Here is a 15,406-nt window from a genome sequence, read left to right as displayed (position 1 = left end):
AATACTAAAAGCACCAAATTACAGATACCCATTAATTATCATAGAAGCCTGGAGAGATTATTAAAGATTGAGAGGATAAAAATATGTGCAAAGACAGAGAACTCTACTCAATACTCTGTAATGGTCTATATGGGAAAAAGAAAAATCTTAAAAAACAGTGGATAGGCACTTTCCTGGCGATCTAGCAGTCAAGACTTCACTTTTCAAAGCAGAGGATATGAGTTGGATCCCTGATCAGGGAGTTAAGATCCCACAAGCCTTGGGGTCAAAAACCAAAACATAAAACAGAAGCAATATTGTAACAAATTCAATAAAGACTTTAAGAAATAAAATATTTTTTTTAATTAAAGAAGAGTGAATATATATATAAACATAACTGATTTCCTTTGCTGTACATATGAAAATAACACAACACTGTAAATCAACTATATTTGAGTAAAATTTTTTTAAAAAGAACAATGGAATATTACTCAGCCATTAAAAAAAAATACATCTGAATTGGTTCTATTGAGATGGATGAAACTGGAACCCATTATACAGAGTGAAGTAAGCCAGAAAGAAAAACACCAATACAGTATACTAATGCATATATATGGAATTTGAAAGAAGGTAACGATAACCCTATATACGAGACAGAATAAGAGACACAGATGCATAGAACAGTCTTATGGACTCTGGGGGAGAAGGTGAGGGTGGGACGTTCTGGGAGAATAGCACTGAAACATGTATATTATCATATGTGAAACAGAACACCATTCCATGTTCGATGCATGAGACAAATGCTCAGGGCTGGGGCAATGGGATGGCCCAGAGGGATGGGATGGGGAGGGAGGTGGGAGGGGGGTCCAGGAAGGGGAACACATGTAAACCCATGGCTGATTCATGTCAATGTATGGCAAAAACTACTACAATATTGTAAAGTAATTAGCCCCCAACTAAAATAAATAAATTAATTAAAAAAAAAAAAAGAATATGTGAAAAGAAAGAAGCCAAGATGCAGAGAAAGCTGGATTATAAATTTATTCATTCAACAAATATGTGGAATCATCTTCAATTTTTTCTTTGTCTAAGTAACTCTCATTTTTCCTACAACATCCTCAAGGAAAATTTTCCTTATCTCACTGATTAAGTCAAATTCCTCTATTATTAAATCTCATGGCACTGTGCACTTCTTCACAGCACAAAACAAGTTTAAGCTTTACATCTGTTTGTGTGATTGTTTAATTATTCTTCCTCCTAAATGAAGGGGAATGTCACTTCTGATAATAGTGCAGTAGCTTGTATCAGACCAATCCTTCCATTCAAAGCACTTAGAAGCTCTAGACAACAACAACAAAAATCTAAAGGCACATGTGACTGGGAATCCCCAGGGAATCTGACTTTGAAGGTCAGTGGGATTTGATTACAGAATTTCCACAGGACTGGGGAAACAGAGACTCTTGGAGGGCACAAACAAAATCTTGTGTGCACCAGGACCCAGGAGAAAGGAGCAGTGACCCCACAGGAGACTGACCCAGACTTTGGCTGAGAGTGTTTGGGAGTCTCTGGTGGAGGCGTGGGTAAACAGTGGCCTGCCATGGGGTCAGGGCAGTGGAAGTAGCATTCCTAGGAAGTGCAACATGTTGTCATAAGTCCTCCTGGAGGAGGTCACCATTAGGCCAAACATAGAGACTGCAGACTCCAGGATGGGCTGTCTCAGGCCAAACGACATGGAGGGAGCTCAGGTCCACCCATCAGCAGGTAACTGGATAAAAGATTTACTGAGCATGGCGCTGTCCACCAGAGCAAGACCCAGCTTCCCACACAGCCAGTCCTTCCCATCAGGAAACCTGCATGAGCCTCTCTTCCACATCCATCAGAGGGCAGACAGAATGAAAACAACAGTCACAGAAAGCTAACCAAACTGATTACAGGATCACAGACTTGTGTAACTCAACAAAACTAGGAGCCATGCCACGGGGGCCACCCAAGATGGATGGGTCATGAGGGAGAGTTCTGACAAAAGGTGGTCCACTGGAGAAGGGAATGGCAAATCACTTCAGCGTTCTTGCATTGAGAACCCCATGAACAGTATGAAAAGGTAAAAAGATATGACACTGAAAGATGAACCTCCCAGGTCAGTAGATGTCCAATATGCTACTGGAGAAGACTGGAGAAATAGCTTCAGAAAGAATGAAAAGGCTGAGCCAAAGTGGAAACAACACCCAGTTCTGAACGTGTATGGAGGTGAAAGTAAAGTCCAATGCTGTAAAGAACAATGTTGCATAGGAACCTGGAATGTTAGATCCATGAATCAAGGTAAATTGGAAGTGGTCAAACAGGAGATGGCAATAATGAACATTGACATTTTTGGAATCAGTGAACTAAAATGGACTAGAATGGGTGAATTTAATGCAGAGGACCATTATATCTACTTACAGTGGGCAAGAATCTCTTCGAAGAAATGGAGTAGCCCTCATAGTCAACAAAACAGTCCAAAATGCAGTACTTGGGTGCAATCTAGAAAATAACAGAACAATGTTGGTTCATTTCCAAGGTAAACCATTCAACATCATAGTAATCCAAGTCTATGTCCCAACCACTAATGCTGAAGAAGATGAAGTTGAATGGTTCTGTGAAGACACATAAGACCTTCTAGAAATAACACCAAAAAAAGATGTCCTTTTCATCGTAGGGGACTGGAATGCAAAAGCTGTAAGAAAAGAGATACCTGGAATAACAGGCAAGTTTGGCCTTGGAGTACAAAATGAAGCAGGGCAAAGGCTAACAAAGGTTTGCCAAGAGAATGCACTGGTCATATCAAACACCCACTTCCAACATCACAAGAGATGACGCTACACATGGACATCACCAGATGGTCAATACCAAAATCAGATTGATTATATTCTTTGCAGCCAGAGATGGCGAAGCTCTACTACACAGTCAGCAAAAACAAGACTGGGAGCTGACTGTAGCTCAGACCAGGAGATCCTTATTGCAAAATTCAGACTTAAATTGAAGTAGAGAAAACCACTAGGCCATTCAGGTATGACCTAAATCAGTGGATTATACAGTGGAAGTGACAAACAGATTCAAGGGATTAGATCTGATGGAGCGTGACTGAAGAAATATGGACAGAGGTTTGTAACACTGTGCAGGAAGTAGTGACCAAAACCATCCCCAAGAAAGAGAAATGCAATAAGGCAAAATGGTTGTCTGAGGAGGCCTTACAAATAGCTGAGAAAAGAGAAGTGAAAGGCAAAGGAGAAAAGAAAAGATATATCCATCTGAATGCAGAGTTCCAAAGAATAGCAAGGAGGGATAAGAAAGCCTTCTTAAGTGAACAATGCAAAGAAACAGAGGAAAACAATAGAATGGGAAAGAATAGAGATCTCTTCAAGAAAATTAGAAATACCAAGGGAATATTTCATGCAAAAATGGACACAACAAAGGACAGAAACAGTATGGACCTAACAGAAGCAGAAGATATTAAGAAGAGGTGGCAAGAATACACAGAAGAACTATACAAAAAAAGGTCTTAATAACCAAGATAACCACGATGGTGTGGTCACTCACCTAGAGCCAGACATTCTGGAGTGGGAAGTCAAGAAGGCCTTAGGAAGCATTCCTACAAACAAAGGTAGTAGAGATGATGGAATTCCAACTGAGCTATTTACAATCCTAAATAATGATGCTGTTAAAGTGCTGCACTCAATATGTAAGCAAATTTGGAAAACTTAGCACTGGCCACAGGTCTGAAAAATGTCAGTTTTCATTCCAATCCCAAAGAAGGGCAATGCCAAAGAATGTTCAAACTACCGAACAATTACACTCATTTCACATGCTAGCAGAGTAATGCTCAAAATCCTACAGGTAGGCTTCAATAGTACGTGAACTGAGAATTTCCAGATGTACAGGCTGGATTTAGAAAAGGCAGAGGAACCAGAGATCAAATTGCCAACATCCATTGGATCATAGAAAATGCAACGGAATTCCAGAAAAACATCTGCTTCACTGACTATGCTAAAGCCTTTGACTATGTGGATCACAATAAACTGTGGAAAATTCTTAAAGAGATGGGAATACCAGACCACCTTACCTGCCTCTTGAGAAACCTGTGTGCAGGTCAAGAAGCAACAGTTAGAGCCGGACATGAAACAATGGACTGGTTCAAAATTGGGAAAGGAGTACGTCAAGGCTGTATATTGTCACCCTGCTTATTTAACTTATATGTAGAGTGCATCATGAAAAATGCTGGACTGGATGAAGTACAAGCTGGAATTAAGATTGCCGGGAGAAATACCAACAGCCTCAGATATGCAGATGACACCACTCTAATGACAGAAAGCAAAGAGGAAATAAAGAGCCTCTTGCTGAGGGTGAAAGAGGAGAGTGAAAAGTCTGGGTTAAAACTCAACATTCAAAAAACTAAGATCATGGCATCTAGTTCCATCACTTTATGGCAAACAGATGGGGAAAAAAATGAAAATAGTGACAGACTTTGTTTTCTTGGGCTCTAAAATCACTGCAGATGGAGACTGCAGCCATGAAATTAAAAGACGCTTGCTCCTTGGAAGGAAAGCTATGACAAATGTAGACAGAGTACTAAAAAGTAAAGACATCACTTTATGGTCAAAAGTCTGTACAGTCAAGAGTTATGGTTTTTCCAGTATTCATGTATGGATGTGAGTGTTGAACCATAAAGAAGGTAGAGTGCTGAAAAATTGATGGTGCTGGAGAAGACTCTTGAGAGTCCCTTGGACTGCAAGGAGATCAAACCAGCCAATCCTAAAGGAAATCAACCCTGAATAGTCATTGGAAGGACTAATGTTGAAGCTGAAACTCCAATACTTTGGCCACTTGATGTGAAGAGCTGACTCATTGGAAAAGACTTTGATGCTGGGAAAGATTGAAGGCAGGAGGAGAAGGGGACAACAGAGGATGAGATGGTTGATGGCAGCACCAACTCAGTGGACATGAGTTTGAGCAAACTCCGGAAGACAGTAAAGGGCAGAGAAGCCTGGTGTGTGTTGCAAACAGTTGTACACGACTGAGCAACTGAACAACGCAACAACACAGGAATAAGCAAAAAACTGACAGGAACTGTAGGGAATTGACACCTGGGAGAAGAGAATGGCACCGAGTTTCCTGTTTCACAGTTTTCCATCAGGCAGTAGGCCCTACTTGGTGCTAGGCAGAGCAACTAAAATTCAAACTGAACTCCACAGTCTCACTGGCTTAAGAATCAGAGGACAGAGTTCAGAAATGACTCAGCAGCTTGAAAATAAAGAAGGAAAACTTCAGGAAAGACGAGAGCCTCATATTCTACACATAAACTGCCCAAGGGCAAACTAAACATTCCCCTTATGCTAAATGAACTGAACTAAACAGATTTCTACTGCCACCTATTGCAGGGAAAATGAGGTCAGAATTCTGAGTTCAGTCAACTTAACTGTGCTAAAATAAAACATTTAATACTGCTTAGAGGAACATAAGAAATCCAGAGTTTCTATAAAATATCAACACAATGTCCAAGATGAAATCCAAAATTATCAGGCATACAAAGACAAAGAAACAAGAAAATATGACCCAAATTCAAAGAAAAAGCAATCAAGGAAAACTGACTTGAGTGGACCAAAATATTAGAATTAGCAGACAAGGACCTGAAAGCAGGTATTAGAATTATAATTAGGACATACATATTGTAATAACTAAACTAAAAGGAAAACTCAGCAAAGATAAACAAAATTTATAAACTTTAGCTAGATTCACCAAGAAAAAAGAAAGTTCATATAAATAAAATCAGAAATGAAAGAGGAGAAGTTACAACTGATACCACAGAAATACAAAGGATCATAAGAGACTTGATATAAACAATTATATACCAACAAACTGGACAACATAAATAAATTTATAAATTCCTATAAACATACAATCTTCCAACACTGAATCATGAAGAAATTAAAAACCTGAATAGATCAATTCACCAAGGCAACCTATTAAGGCAACTGAAGCAGTAAACAAAAATCTCCCAACAAACAGTCCAGAACCAGATGGCTTCAATGGTAAATTCTACCAAACATTCAAAGAAGATTTAATCATATCTTTCTCAAAGTTGTTCCAGAAAACTGAAGAGGAAGGAACACTTCCAAATTCATTTTATGAGGACAGCATTACCCTGATACCAAAACCAGACAAGGAAACAAGGAAAAGAGAAGAAAATTACAGGCTAATATCTCCAGTGAACATAGATGCAAAAATCCTCAACAAAATATTAACAACTTAAGTCCAACAATACGTTAAAAAGACACTACACTATCACCAAGTGGAATTTATTCCAGAGATCCAAGGATGATTCAACATAGCAAATCAAAGGGATATATCAATTAACAAAATTAAAGATAAAAATCATACACTCATCCTAATAAATGCAGAAAATCATCTGACAAAATTGAGCACCCGTTTAGGATTAAAAACTCTCAACAAAATGGGGATAGAAGATACATACCTCAACATAATAAAGGTCATATGGGACAAACCCACAGTTAATATCATACTTAACAATGAAAACCTGAAAGTTGTTCCTCTAAGATCAGGAACAACATAAGGATGCCTACTTTTGCAACTTTTATTCAACTTACTATTAGCCCTAGCAGTTAGGCAAGAAAAAAAAAAAGACACCCAAATAAGATGTAAAACTGTCACTATTTGCAGATGACATACTCCATATAGAAAAAATCCAAAAGACTCCACCAAAAGACCTTCAGAAGTACAAATGAACTCAATAAAGTTGCAGGATACAAAATTAATATACAGAAATGTGTGGCCTTTCTATGCAGTAATAACAAACTATCAGAAAGAGAACACAATTCCATTTATAATTGCATCAAAAAGAAAAAAAATGGATTAAATTTGACCAAGGAGGTGAAAAACCTAAACACTATGAACTATAAGACTCTGATTAAAGAAACAGAAGTCATAAACAAATGGAAAGATACTCCATACTCAAGGATTCAAATAATTTTGCTAAAGTACCCATACCACCCAAAACAATCTAAGAATTCAATGCAATCCCTATCAGGTTTAAGAAAAGGCAGAGGAAGCAGAGATCAAACTGCCAACATCTGCTGGATCCTTGAAAAAGCAAGAGAGTTCCACGAAAACATCTATTTCTGCTTTATTGACTATGCCAAAGCCTTTGACTGTGTGGACCACAATAAACTGTGGAAAATTCTGAAAGAGATGAGAATACCAGACCACCTGACCTGCCTCTTAAGAAATCTGTATGCAGGTCAAGAAGCAACAGTTAGAACTGGACATGGAACAACAGACTGGTTCCAAATAGGAAAAGGAGTATGTCAAGGCTGTATATTGTCACCCTGTTTATTTAACTTCTATGCAGAGTACATCATGAGAAATGCTGGGCTGGATGAAGCACAAGTTGGAATCAAGATTGCCAGGAGAAATATCAATAACCTCAGATATGCAGATGACACCACTCTTACGGCAGAAAGTGAAGAAGAACAAAAGAGCCTCTTGTTGAAAGTGAAAGAAGAGACTGAAAAAGTTGACTTAAAGCTCAACACTCAGAAAACTAAGATCATGGCATCTGGTCCCATCACTTCATAGCAAATAGATGGATTAACAGTGGAAACAGTGGCTGACTTTATTTTGGGGGCTCCAAAATAACTGCAGATGGGTGACTGCAGCCATGAAATTAAAAGACGCTTACTCCTTGAAAAAGAGTTATGACCAACCTAGACAGCATACTAAAAAACAGACATCACTTTGCCTACAAAGGTCCATTTAGTCAAGGCTATGGTTTTTCCAGTAGTCATATATGGATGTGAGAGTTGGACTACAAAGAAAGCCAAGCGCCAAAGAATTGATGCTTTTGAACTGTGGTGTTGGAGAAGACTCTTGAGAGTCTCTTGGACTGCAAGGAGATCCAACCAGTCCATCCTAAAGGAGAGTAGAGTCCTGGGTGTTCATTGGAAGGACTATGTTGAAGCTGAAACTCCAATACTTTGGCCACCTGATGTGAAGAGCTGACTCATTTGAAAAGACCCTGATGCTGGGAAAGATTGAAGGCGGGAGGAGAAGGGGATGACAGAGGATGAGATGGTTGGATGGCATCACCGACTCAATGGACATGAGTTTGGGTAAGCTCTGGGAGTTGGTGATGGACAGGGAGGCCTGGTGTGCTGCAGTCCATGGGGTCGCAAAGAGTCGGAGCGACTGAACTGAACTGAGAATATATAATTGTAAAATTTATGGAACTACAAAAGACCCTGAATAGCTAAAGCAATCTTGAGAAAAAATAACTAAGCTGGAAGTACCATGCTTCCTGATTTCAAACTACACTATAAAAGCTATAGTAATCAAAACAGTATAATACAGGCATAAAAACAGAAACATATATCAATGGAAGAGAATAAAAAGTCCAGAAAAAAACCCACATATTTGCTAATTTATGACAAAGGAGCTAGGAATATACAACATACATATAATACAAAAGCACTGAAAATACTTTTCCATCAATAGTATTAGGAAAACTGGACAATCACATGCCAAAGAAATAAACTGGACCACTGACTTTACACCATATACAAAAAATTAACTCAAAACAGATTACAGACTTGAATGTAAGTTGTGAAAGCATAGAACTCTTAAAAGAAAACACAGGTGGTAAGCTCCTTGGCATCACTCTTTGAAATATTTTTAAAAATTTGACTCCAAAGCAAAAATAAACAAATGGGACTAGAGCCAACTAAAAAGCTCTGCAGAGCAAAGGAAACCACCAGTAAAACAAAAAGGCAACCTACTGTATGGGAGAACTTATTTGTAAATCATATACCCAACAAAGGGCTAATATGCAAAATATATAAAGAATTCATCTAACTCAATAACAACAAAAATGGTGATTAAAAATTGGACAGGGCATCTGTAGACATTTTTCAAAAAAAGACAGGTAGATGGCCAAAAAGCGGATGGAAACATGGTCAACATCACCAGTTCAAGCAAATCTAACTCAAAACCACAGTGAAGCGAGGTCTTACACCTGTCAGAAGGACTATTATCAAATAACAAGGAATAACAAGTGTTTCTGGAGAGGTTGTGGAGAAGTGGGATCTTTCCTACACTGTTAGTGGGAATGTAAATCAGTACCAGCACGATGAAAAACAGTATGGAGTTCCTCAAAAAATTTAGAACTACCATATGATCCAGGTATTCCAATTCTGGGTACTTATCGAAAGTAAACAAAAACACTAATTTGAAAAGATATATGCAAGCCCCTACATTCACTGCACCATTATATATGTTAGCCAAGATAAAGAAACAACCTAAGTGCCCACTGATGGATAAACGGATAAAGAAGATGTGAGTTATATATATATCTAAAACAGGGTAAATGCCAAGAAAACCACACCTAAGCATATTACAGTCGAACTGCTGACAACAAAAAATTAAAAAACTGAAAGATGCCAGGCCAAAATAATATGACGTTCAGGGGGACAATAACACAAATGATAGCTGGCCTCTCATCAGAATGTCACTTGACTTAACAGAAACAATGGAGGCCCAGAAAACTACAGAATTATACCTTTTAAGTGCTCAATGAATTGGAGGCAAAGCACATTTGCCTCAACCACATTAGTCCTAAAATCTTATAATTTGTTAGGAAGTCCTTATTTTTATACTTTGCAAAATGGCAGCCATTTCTGGTTAAATCATCTAAAATTCTGAATGAGTGGAGCTTGAATTAATTTCTATTTTATTCAAAATTGTTATTTCCTCTCTTTGTTTTTTAAAAATTCTATTTCAAAACAAATATATTCTAAAAGAGTAACCCTTCCTCTGAAATATCTAGGTCTTTCCTTCATCATGTATAAATTCTTATGACTATTGGACAAATGGGCATAGCATGGAACTGGTTTTCTACTCAAAGGTTTGAGCAGCTCTTAAACTATCCACTCCCTCAGAACTTTTCTTTCAGCTCCTTATTTTTGCATCTCCTCAATTTAATAGAAATCACTTGTTCTTAAACAGTTAATAAACTTTTAAGGTTGAAGCAATTTTTGAACAGCTGAACCAGCTAATCAAAAGATCACCATCATCTCTGGTACAATTTTTTAACTTCTGCTTATCTGAAAAGCTTTTTATTTCTCCACCACTTTTGAATGAGATCCTTGCTGGATACAGTAGTCTTGGTTGTAGATTTTTCCCTTTCAGTACTTTAAATATATTCTGGCCTGTAGTTTCTCCTGAAAGATCAGCTGTAAAATGTATGAGGTTTCCCTTATATGTTACTTGTTGCTTCTCCCTTGCTGCTTTTAATATTCTTTTTATTTGTGCTTTGTCTTTGTTAGTTTGATTAGTATGTGTCTTGGTGTGTTTCTCCTTGGGTTTATCCTGTATGGGACTCTTTGTGCCTCTTGAACTTGATTGACTATTTCCTTTTCCATGTTGGGAAAATTTTCAACTATACTCTCTTCAAAAATTTTCTCATATCCTTTCTTTTTGTCTTCTTCTTCTGGGACCCCTATAATTCAAATGTTGGTGCATTTGATATTGTCCCAGAGGTCTCTGAGACTATCCTCAGTTCTTTTCATTCTTTTTACTTTATTCTGCTCTTCACTAATTATTTCCACCATTTTATCTTCCAGCTCACTGATTTGTTCTTCTGCTTCAGATATTCTGCTATTGATTTCTTCCAGAGTATTTTTAATTTCAGTAATTGGGTTGTCTCTAAACTTATTCTTTAATTCTTCTAGGTCTTTGTTAATTGATTCTTGCATTTTCTCCATTCTGTTTTCAAGGTTTTTTATCATCTTTACTATCATTATTCTGAATTCTTTTTCAGGTAGTTTGCCTATTTTCTCTTCATTTATTTGGACTTTTGTGTTTCTAGTTTGTTCCTTCATATGTGTAGTATTTCTCAGCCTTTTCATTATTTTTTTCTAACTTATTGTGTTTGAGGTCTCCTTTTCCCAGGCTTCAAGGTTGAATTCTTTCTTCCTTTTGGTTTCTGCCCTAAGGTTGGTCCCTTGGTTTGTGTAAGCTTCATATAGGGTGAGATTTATACTATGTTTTTTTGTTTGTTTTTCCTCTGATGGGCAAGGCTGAGTGAGGTGGTAATCCTGTCTGCTGATGATTGGGTTTGTATTTTTGTTTTGTTTGTTGTTTAGATGAGGCATCCTGCACAGGAAGCTACTGGTGGTTGGGTGATGCCGGGTTTTGTATTCAAGTGGTTTCCTTTGTGTGAGTTCTCACTATTTGATACTCCCTAGGGTTAATTCTCTGGTAGTCTAGGGTCTTGGAGTCAGTGCTCTCACTCCAAAGGCTCAGAACTTAATCTCCGGTCAGGAACGAAGATTCCATAAGTGGTTTATTATGGCATTAAGTGAGATTAAAAAAATACCCCAAAACGAGAAACCAAAGATGAACCCCACACAAATGGTAGTTACAAAATCAAGCAAATAATAATTAAAATAGTGGAATATACACATGTACATATACACCCATAAGCAAAATCAAAACAGCCCAACAAAAATAAAGTACAATAGATTGACTCGGCAAACAAAGGAAACCAAAAATTATATCTACCAGTTAAGAACAAAACTAACAAAAGCACAAACTGGAAAACAAAAGTAAAGCAAGGTGCCAAGTGGGGAAGAAAGCAATGAAACCGAAACTAACAAATACGTTGAGAGGAAAGAAAGAAAAGAAAGGAAAAATAGACATGCAAAGTTAAATAGAGGTAGATAAGGAAAATTTATATACATTAAAGATTAACTGTAAAGGGAAAAGAACAGTGGGAAAAGTAAACAAAGGAATAAGTGTAGAAAAAATAATAATAGATTTTAAAAAATTAAAAATTAAAATTAAAAAAGAGAAAAAAAAAAAGAACTCCACAGAACTGTAAAAGCCCAACATAGAGGCAGAAGTTTATAACAACAATGAAAAGTGTGAATACAAAAAAACTCAAAAGCATAATTAGGTTTCATAGTGCCAATAAAATTGACAACTACAACAGAAGGAGAAAAAAAGGGAAAAAAATCAAAAGCATCTAAGGAACAAGTCAAAACATAAGAATAATAAATGTTTCTCTTGAGTCATTGCTGTCAGAGTCTTCTTCCTTGCTGGGAGTCACAGTCCACCTCACCTCTCCAGGGTGCCCTCTGACACTATGCTGGTCTCTGGACCTGCTGTGGGGGCAGCTCAGATTCTAATCTGTCCCTACTCCTGTGTGTCCTTGCCTCCAATGTCCACAGCTATCAGAACTAGTGCATTTTCTTTTGTGGGAGTTCTCAATGTCCTTTTATATATTACATAGACACAGAGTCTGCCTAGTGGATTGTGCGGATTTAATCTGCAGCTTATATAGCTGGTGGGAAGGTTTTGGGTCTTCTTCCTTAGCCACATTGCCCCTGGGCTTAAATTGTGGTTTTATTTCCATCTCTGCATGTGGGTCATCCACTGGGGTTTGCTCCTGAGGCTGCCCTGGAGGATTTGGGTCTCTCCCAGTGAGGGCCATGTGTGGAGGTGGTGCAGCTGCTTGAGTCTCAGGGGTTCTGGCAGCACCAGGTACTCAGGGGAGTTGGTGACTAGGGGAGCAGGAAATATAGTGCTCTAGAAGGGTATGGCAACCAGTATTGGCCAATACACTCCAGTATTCTTGCCTGGAGAATCCCACCTGACAGAGAAGCCTGGCAGGCCACAGTCCACAGGGTCACAAAGAGTTGGACATGACTGAGGCGACCCTGCATGCATAAATACAAGACTGTTTTTTGCCTGAGGCAGCTCTGCCTCAGTGAGGGTTGAGCATGAATGTGGCACAGCTGCTTGGGTTGCAGGGACCCTGGCGGCGCCAAGTGTGCAGAGATACGAACTGCCTCTGCCACAGGAGTTATGGCTGTATCTTTTTTCCAGCCTCTTGTAGCTGGTGATCAGAAGGCCTCTTTGGCCAGTCTTTCTCCATAGCTCTACCTGTTCACGCACTTAGAGGGATCCCTTGCCTGGGGTCCTACTCTGTAGATCGCCACATCAGGCACTTAAAGGGGCACCCTGGGTGGGGTCCTACTCTGTAGTTCAGTGTGTCAGGCGTTTGATGGGCCAGCCTATTGTTCAGCTGCTGATGCTGGCGTGTGGGGAAAGAGAGGCTATGGTGATGGCTCCACCCCCTACACGTGACTCAGCAGTATTGCCCTGCTTCCATGGCTGCCTGGCTTTCCTCCACAGACATTTCCCACCATGATCTCCTCCCTCACAGTCCCTCCATCCGTCTCTCCGCAGTCAACAGCAGCCCTTGCACTGGGATTGCTCCACAATCTCTAAACTCCAGCTCCCAGCCGTTGCCCCTTCCAGGAGACCCACATTTCTGCCAGCATATGTATGGCTTTGGCAAGGGCTGTCTGATTCTCACTCCATTTAGGGTGCCACAGGTCAGCTGTTTCACTCTCAGCCTTAAACGTTTCTTCTCTCAGACAATTACCCTGATGTGGGGATCGGACCCCTGCTTCAGTGCCCCCACCCGCCAAGGGCAGGCCCATTCCTACCAACACTCTTGTTTTCCCCCCTAGTTCCTTCGTCCTACCGAGTTTTGCATGGTTCTATGTATTCTTTTCCACTCATCAGGTATTCCTGTCCACTCTCAGCTGGCGTTCTGCATGCATTTCTGTGTCTGAAGGTGTATTCCTGATGTATCCGTGGAGAGAGATGTACTCCACGTCCACCTACTCCTCCACCATCTTGTTCTCCCTGGTACAATTTTAATCTTTGCGTTTGGGATATGCTGACATGCCTTCAGTCATTTTATCTGGTTTCCAACATTTTAATTTTAAGTTTTGCCCCTTTGTTCTTTCCTTTTTTTTTCTTTTACTTAAAGTAAAAATGCAGTGTTAAAAACATTAACCTATATGTTTTAACTGAACAAGTACCAGGATATTCAGAGTTTAAATTCCCTCTGAAGCCATAACTCTAACAACCTGCCCACTCCCCATATAAATACATGCTACAATGGGGTCTTTCACTGCAAAACTCATTTCATTGCAAAACACGAGGCAACGTCATTTATCACTGAGTAAATAATGAAAGATAACATAATGAAAAGGGGATTTTGCTTTATTCCCTTAACTATAAATAAAAATATGCAGCACTTTGCAGGATTACCACATGTGGTATGATATTAACTTAAATACCAATCTTTAAGCCAAACTATAAATAAGATAAACTGTGCTCTCTGGTCTCAAGTTTTAATAGTATCTTTTCTTTAAACTTAATGCTTTTATGAAGCATACAAGAGTGACTGCATATAATCTGTGATCATGTAATGAAAGAGCCTACTGTGATAAGCATACGCAAAAAAAAAAAAAAAAAACAACCAAATCTCAAAAACTAGAGTTAAGGTTGTTGCGGGAATTATAAAAAGTGTTTGTGATGAAGATCAATGCAGTGAAGCCAAGTCACAATCAGAGACAAAGACCTTCTCCTGGATGAAGAAAACAAATCACTGTCAGCAGTGGCTTGATTTATATATTATAACAAACCAGTCAAGGGGTGAGGGAGAGAGAGGTCTAAAATGTGAACACTGAAAACAAAAACTGACTTTACTCACATCGGTATATGACTACACTGAATTATGCTTCAACATGATGTGGTATGATGGAATTCAGCTTCCCTCATGGCAGCTTGTGTTTATTCTGGCTGTTCTGATCACATCTTAGCATCCAGATGCCATTCCTCTTTGTGCCTAATGTGTTTATGCTCACATTATCAGCAGGCATCGGGTTGCAAAGATCATATTGGAAGTGATTTCACTCCATTTTCAAAGAGGAAAGAATTTATCCGTTTGAATGCTACTTGCTTGCAAAGTACAGCTTGTTTCAGTTTTCTAAAAAAGTGCCACTTACACTAAATTATAGCAGAGTGATAGGAAAAGGATTCCTAGGAGAATTCATTACTGTTATAGAGAAAGGAAGATTTCACTCTTCTACTCCTTTTACAAAAAAGTCATACTTGCCCATGGAGGCTGGCCAGTGAATGTGGTAGAAAGGTTACTTAACTTCTGAACTTTATATCTGATTCTTCCTTAGGAGATATGTCTTCATCAACACTGACAACTGTTTTGGGACTACCAACAATTTAAGATTTAAAATAAAACATCTAAATCTTTTTTTTTTCTTTTTTTTTTTCTAAATCTTAAAATTAGAAAATAATCTTTCTGTGTCAAAAGTATTAAAGACATGTCAATGGAACACAACAAAGAATGAATCAATCAGAGCATAGTCTGTTGTAGGTACACCTCTCTTATCAAGTTTGTTCATGTCCTCCTATAATCCTTTATTCTTCCATCTTCCCTTGGCCTTTGTCATCTTGCTCAGGGAACAAGACTATAGATATCCAGGCAACTTTCCACTAACCAGGG

General features: G+C 38.7%; 1 protein-coding gene across 13 annotated transcripts in view; it reads right to left on the bottom strand.

Annotated features, from left to right (window-relative positions):
• Positions 1 to 15,406, bottom strand: part of AOPEP (aminopeptidase O (putative)) — a 406,505-nt gene that overhangs the window by 358,833 nt on the left and 32,266 nt on the right. For 9 of the 13 annotated variants that reach the window (XR_014062841.1, XR_014062843.1, XM_081522460.1 and 6 more), the window contains exon 2: positions 2,419 to 2,499. The exons of the other annotated variants lie outside the window; for them this stretch is intronic. The gene's annotated coding sequence lies outside the window, so the exon portion shown is untranslated. The remainder of the gene's footprint in view (positions 1 to 2,418; positions 2,500 to 15,406) is intronic. 13 annotated transcript variants of the gene reach the window in all.

The sequence above is a fragment of the Giraffa tippelskirchi genome, chromosome 1, assembly GCF_054371585.1.
Source record: "Giraffa tippelskirchi isolate mGirTip1 chromosome 1, T2T-mGirTip1v1.2.pri, whole genome shotgun sequence".
Classification (NCBI taxonomy): domain Eukaryota; kingdom Metazoa; phylum Chordata; class Mammalia; order Artiodactyla; family Giraffidae; genus Giraffa; species Giraffa tippelskirchi.
Note: the sequence above shows the minus strand (reverse complement) of the source record. Positions and strands in the feature narration are given on the sequence as shown.